The following is a 6166-nucleotide window of genomic DNA, read 5'->3' as shown; positions in this document are numbered from 1 at the left end:
ACCTAGCCAAGTTTGACGAATTTCACCTCTCGTTTTCGAATCCTAAATCAGTTTTAATCAATTCCTTTTCTCAAGTTTTCCTTAGATTCAATTACCCAACCTAAGTACACACTAATCCACTCGAAACAATCACTTTCATCTCAAGAAATCATCAAAACCCCAACAAAAAAAGATTTAGAATGAACTTCAAGAACACCTATTAAGAACTTAAATCCTTCAACTTTTGAGAATGAAATTACGCTGAAAATAAAATGTTTGGTGTGTGGTTGAACAAACCCAACAGTATGGAAGCTTACATACCTCTTACGGATCAAACCCATGACAAAATCCGCGACAAAACTCAATAACCTCGACGAACGCCTTGATATTTTCCTCTTTTCTCCTCTTATCTCTTCTTAAACTCTCAACTAAAACCCTAGGAGTATATTAGGATTATAAAAATGAACCTAACAATATTAGACCCTTAAAACATTACTAGAAATGAATTAAATCTGATTGGGTAAGCAAAAGACCAAAATATCCCTTTAAAATCTGGTTTTGACTTTCCTTATCTATACAACCCAACTTCAAATGGACATATCTCCCTCATACAAACTTGAAACTGAGCAAACTCATTCAAAGATCTTTCATACGGTATCTGGTAGCACACCTAAATCATCCTGAGATAGGTGTTATGGTCGTTTGAAGTCAACCCAAAACTCATATTTAAGCATAACTTGCAAAATTTCAGATTTTGCTATTTCCAATTTAGTTCTTTTTTGGAACTCAAGGTGCTACGTTTAGTGACCTTAACACTTGAGAAATTGTTAATTCCTTGGTAAAATCTCATTCACTACGAAGAACGGTTCAAGTCTTAGTTTAATTTTTTTTTTCTGGGTGTTACAATATCTCCCACTTGGGATCATTCTTCCTCGAATGACGGCTGTATTGGGTATGGAATGGGATTACTCTTACTAAGGTCTGAGTCTAATGGTATGCTCTTACTATATTCAAGCTTAACCCAAATCCTTAGGTTCGGGTTCTGAACCTCGAAAGGGAGTCTCATCCCAAAACTATTACTCTTTACCACCACATTGGGCTCATATCAAGAACCACCTAATGTTTAACAACACCACATTCAAGCTTAGTACTCTAACAACTCCATGAACTCCTACTAACCAGCTCCTTAAGAAATTCTCAACACTTGATTTGATTTCTCATCTTATGATCTCCCCCTGAGGTCTAAAGCTGACATTTGAAGGCTATGGACCTATTCCACATTGACAACTCAATTATGCTATCTAGTCACACATGGAAAATTATAACTTAATTGGAATCTCATCTGGTAGCATATCCTTTCGGTACACCTCTTAATGTTCATTTTACTCTTGTGACTTAGTCACACTTCACTGCCCTTATCTAAAGGTTAGGATCTCTCACTGGTACTACTCATATCTATTGCAGCTAATCACCTCAATTCCTCACCTACTCTATTTCAAGTCTTCTAGATAAAATCTCAAGACTAACATCATCACCCTCATGTTGCCATTCTTTGGATCACGACACTCATCTCAAATTCAATCTTAATGTTCATTACTAAACCCAAATATCAATATAATTGCTCGCCTACTATGTTATACCCCATTACTTGATCAATTCTATAACCTTCTGAACATCATGACCCTCTCAAACAAATCATAAGCCTAGATTAGATCTATCACTTTATGAATACTGCTGCTCTTTTATTCAACACTTACACTTGGTCATTACTAACACAATGACACATCATCATAACCCCTTTCTAGTTAAGATATACTCTAACTCATCTTGTCTTGCTAATGAGTTCACGATTTGGACTCTTTGAGGGAATTATTTTGATAGATATAGTGTCCTCAAATGCATATTTTGTGTAAACAACTGATGAAAATCCTGAGTTTCAGGTATTTGGAGTTAGAGACTAAGCATGGACACTATTAGGCAAAAAGGAACAAGACAACTGAAAAAAACGAAGAATAGACAGCCTGAGGATCGTCTAAGCCATTAGGTGAGTCGTCGAATGGCTATGGTCTCGCCTAATGTTTTAGTGTGCCAAGCTCTAAAGGAGAAAATTGAGTCGGTGAGATAAAGGAGCAATCGGAGAATTGGAGAGTCACCGAACGATTCTGCGATGCAGATCTCCATCGTCCAATGTTACAGAACTTGAAGTTGCTGAAGGACAATGCATAAAGGCGATGAACCAGACCAAAGGGCGGATCGCCGATTAGATCGGCGATCCTGACTAACTACATTGAGTGATCCTTCGCAGAACACTTTTTGACAACTATAAATACCTATTTGAATTTTTAGTTTAGTATCAAGTTTTACATTTCAGAAATCAGTTTTTAGAAGTACTCAGTTTTAGAACTTAGTTTTTGGGAGACAATTTTTTTCTTAGCTTTGAAGAGTTGAAGATTTCCATTTTCTAAGCAATTGGAAGTGGGTATTGAAGATTCTTCATCCTTGACGTGTGTAAACACAATATTCATCGTACCGATTTGATGGAAATACTTTTTGGTATCAATTTCTATCTCTTTATTATGTCTAGCTAATTGATTGTTTATTCGCTATTTAGAGGTGATTTCATTTAGTAGTTGTGTTTGAATTAAATGGGATTGTAGTTGCAAATACAATTTTATCTTCATGTTTTTTAATTGCTTGAGAGAGAAGTTTTAAAACCAAAACTACTGAATCGATAGTCTGTGGTTATTGGGTTGTCGTAGGTTCAGCTCGAGAGAGTGAATTCTAAACTCTTTCCCACACATTCATCTCAAGAGAGTGAACGGACTAAGGTGAAGGGTGTGCTTCATTGCCGCTTATCGGTGTTTGAGAGAAACCGATTTGATTTGGATTAAATTGTTCGAGAAAAAATTTACCCCCACTAAAGTCTAGCCTAGTTACAAATTTGCAGCGAGTTACTATCAATGGCATTTAATCGGTTGTGTATTTTAGCCCATATTCCTATCACATCCCAAGAATCTCGTCTCCCTATTTGCATTTTCGCTTTAGTTGTCATTTTAGTTTATAATTGCTTACAAAACCCACTTTGATAATTGACACTTGTGTCACCCTTTAATTTATCATGTTTTTCTTCGTAAATGTCTATAGCTATGATTAACTTGAACACATTTTTGCTTTTCTATTAATTCTCAATTACAAACCGCTCCCTTGAGACTCGACCCCAACTCACTAGTTGGATTATATTACTATTGAGCGACTGTGGACACTTAGTATTGGATGAAGTGCCCGGATACGTCAAATCAAAATGGCGCCGCTGCCGGGGAGTGGTATTACTTGAGAATTTCTAGTTATGTTGGATTTTGTTCTTGTTAGTTATAGTGATACTTACTTAATTTTTAGTTTCAGTTTTGTTTTGCTTGTTTGTGTATTGCAACAGGAAAGATGAGTGTGAATGGTAATTATGCATATCAAACAGATCACCCCCTTTTGAAATTATTGAATCTCAGGGACAACCTCTTAACGTTCAAACAAGTGTGGGGTGAAACTATCCATAAGATGTGGCCTAGGTATAAGGCATTACTACAGCAGTGCCCAGCTCATGGGATGCAAGATAAATTGTTGTTGGAATGCTTCTATCAGGGGCTTGGCTCCGAAGATAGAAGCATTGCTGATCAACTCTTTACAGGTTGTTTAGCACAACAACCCTATGAAGTGGTAGCCCAACTCCTTAATGGCATAATTGAGACCAACAAGGAGACAGAGAAAGATCAAGAGTGGGCCGCCCTATTGACTCAGTTGGATGTTTTGTCCAAGAGAGTCGTGGAATTAGAAGCATTGTCCACTAAAAAGGACAAGCACTTTCCCCCTCGGGAGCGTAAAAAGGTGCAGAATCAAGAGGGTGGACAAGATGAGAAGGTCCTCTCACTCATTCTACACAAGATCGAAGAGCAAGATATGGTGTTGAATGAGATAAAAGAGAATATATTAATGCTTAATCAGACGACAACTTCTCATTCCATGATCATTCAGCTGCAAGATGCCCATATAAACCAAGTGATGTCGTGTCTCTACCTACAACATAAAGAGGGGTCGCCTAGTGATACTATGGCTGACCCCAATAATGAGGTTTAAGGGCTGAATTGCATCGTGCCACACGTTAACTAAGGTACTGCTTGGGAAGCAACCTAAGACATTTTTTTATGCTTTTTCTTTACTTCTGTTTTTAAAAATAACGGTGTGTTAATTGTGCAAGTTAAAGTGTGGAAAATGTTTGAAAATTGCAGGTTGGCGAGCTAAATGTTCCAGACGGTGCATCGTCGAAAAGGTCGGCAAGCCCGACCTAATCCGTTGTTTGACTCAAGACATCTTCAAAATGAAGTTTGTAAAACTCAGCGAGCCTAGGAAATCATTGGTGAATCGCCGACAAGGTCGACGATCTCGATGTAGACCGTCGTTTGGACCCTCACATTAACTGGAGGTTTTGGAAAACTCGGCGAGGTAAGTGAACACTAGGTGTGTCGCCAAGTGGTTCGACGAGCACAACTAACGTCACCGAATGGGTGAGAACTGGACAGTTTTAAAGGTCAATGGTTTCAAATTTTCAAAATCTTCACTTTCCCTCACTTTCAAACTTGGCCAACTCGCACCTAGTTAGTATTTTCAATATTTTTGCATTCCATAAGTATTCTGGTTGTTGATTGGTGCTTGAATTTGGATTAAATTGCCGCCTAGCGTTTCAATTTCATTTTTTTATCAGCATTTGAGGTTGGTTTTCCAAACTCTGCATTTATTTTTAGTAATTTGTACTCTTATGCAAGCAATTATGTTATTGATGTGTGTTGTGCCTTTCTAATAGGATTAGATTGTTTGAATGCTTGATTTGAATTACTAATCTTGCCCGTAATGCTTATAGTGTCGATTTCCTGTGTTCTTGTGCTTTGAGATTGGTTCGTACTTGTTGGGTTATGCTTGCATGTCATTGGGTTTAGTTGGGTAAAGTCTAAGTAACCCGTATTTGTGTCAAACAATGTAATTTTCCTAATGATAGAGTGGGTGACTTTGTTTTTAAGGGCAAATGGCATCAATTGGCCAAATTTAGCAAAATCGGGGGAAGTCTGAGTATCCCGAGGTAATGGGTGCTATGAGTATAGTCTTAATTTAACTAGTGCATGCTTTGATTTTGTTTTCGGGGGTTGCGGGGTTGAATTCAAGAAGTTGAGTTGAAAGTAGACACGTAGGGTCATTTGGCGAGCTGGGTCTAGCTCGCTGAACCACTCGGTGATTCACCGAAGTTCCCCATCTCACTGTTAATTTCATGCTTTAATTGATGATTGGGCTCTGTAACTTTCGGCAAGAAGCCTGAGGTCGTCGAAGGCACTTGGCAACTCGTCGAAAGATTTCTTGATCGCATTTTGTCTGCACCTCTGAACCATTTTTGTACTGTAACTTTCAGCGAGATGAACCTTGTTCGCCGAATGTTTCGGCGATTCACCGAAATACCTCTCCCATCGCCGACTTCCCGTAACTTTTAAGCCAATCCTTTCGGCGAGCCCAATCCGCTCGCCAAAGTGATTCGGTGACTCGCCGACTGGTTCAGCAAGTCTTTCTGCAATTGTGTTACTATAAATTTGATCAAGTGGAGAACCTACACCACTATAATCTATTCCAGCGGCTGATAGATAAAGACAATTCTGGAGGAAGCTCATCCCACTCTCATCTGTCTGATTCAGCTAACATGGGAGGTAATGTATATGTCTCTAATGTGCTAAATGCTCACAACACAGGTAATATTCATACGCCTCAAATGAATGAACCTAAGGAAGAATGGATAGTCGATACTGGAGCAACTAATCATATGATTTCCCACAAAGGAATGCTAATGGTTGGTAAAGGAATTGTTGAAGTTTCTGATAAGAGGGTGTATTTACCAAATAGAGAAACAGTAGATGTTTCACATATTGGTAATTGTGGAATAATGAATGGAAAGGTGTTAACCAATGCAGTAATACTCTTGACTTGTCCCCTCTAGGATACAACAGTCCAACAACGTCGTACAACTCAAGCAACTCTGCATTAGTTGAAGAGTCCACAATTCCATATAAAAACACCTTCCTTTCACTGCTACACACTACAATATTATTTCACGCTTCTCATCTTTTTTGGAATACTTCTCAAAGGAAGAAACGCCACT

Source organism: Solanum stenotomum, chromosome 2 (genome assembly GCF_019186545.1).
Source record: "Solanum stenotomum isolate F172 chromosome 2, ASM1918654v1, whole genome shotgun sequence".
Lineage (NCBI taxonomy): Eukaryota > Viridiplantae > Streptophyta > Magnoliopsida > Solanales > Solanaceae > Solanum > Solanum stenotomum.
The sequence above is the reverse complement of the archived record's forward strand: the minus strand, read 5'-3'. Positions refer to the sequence as shown.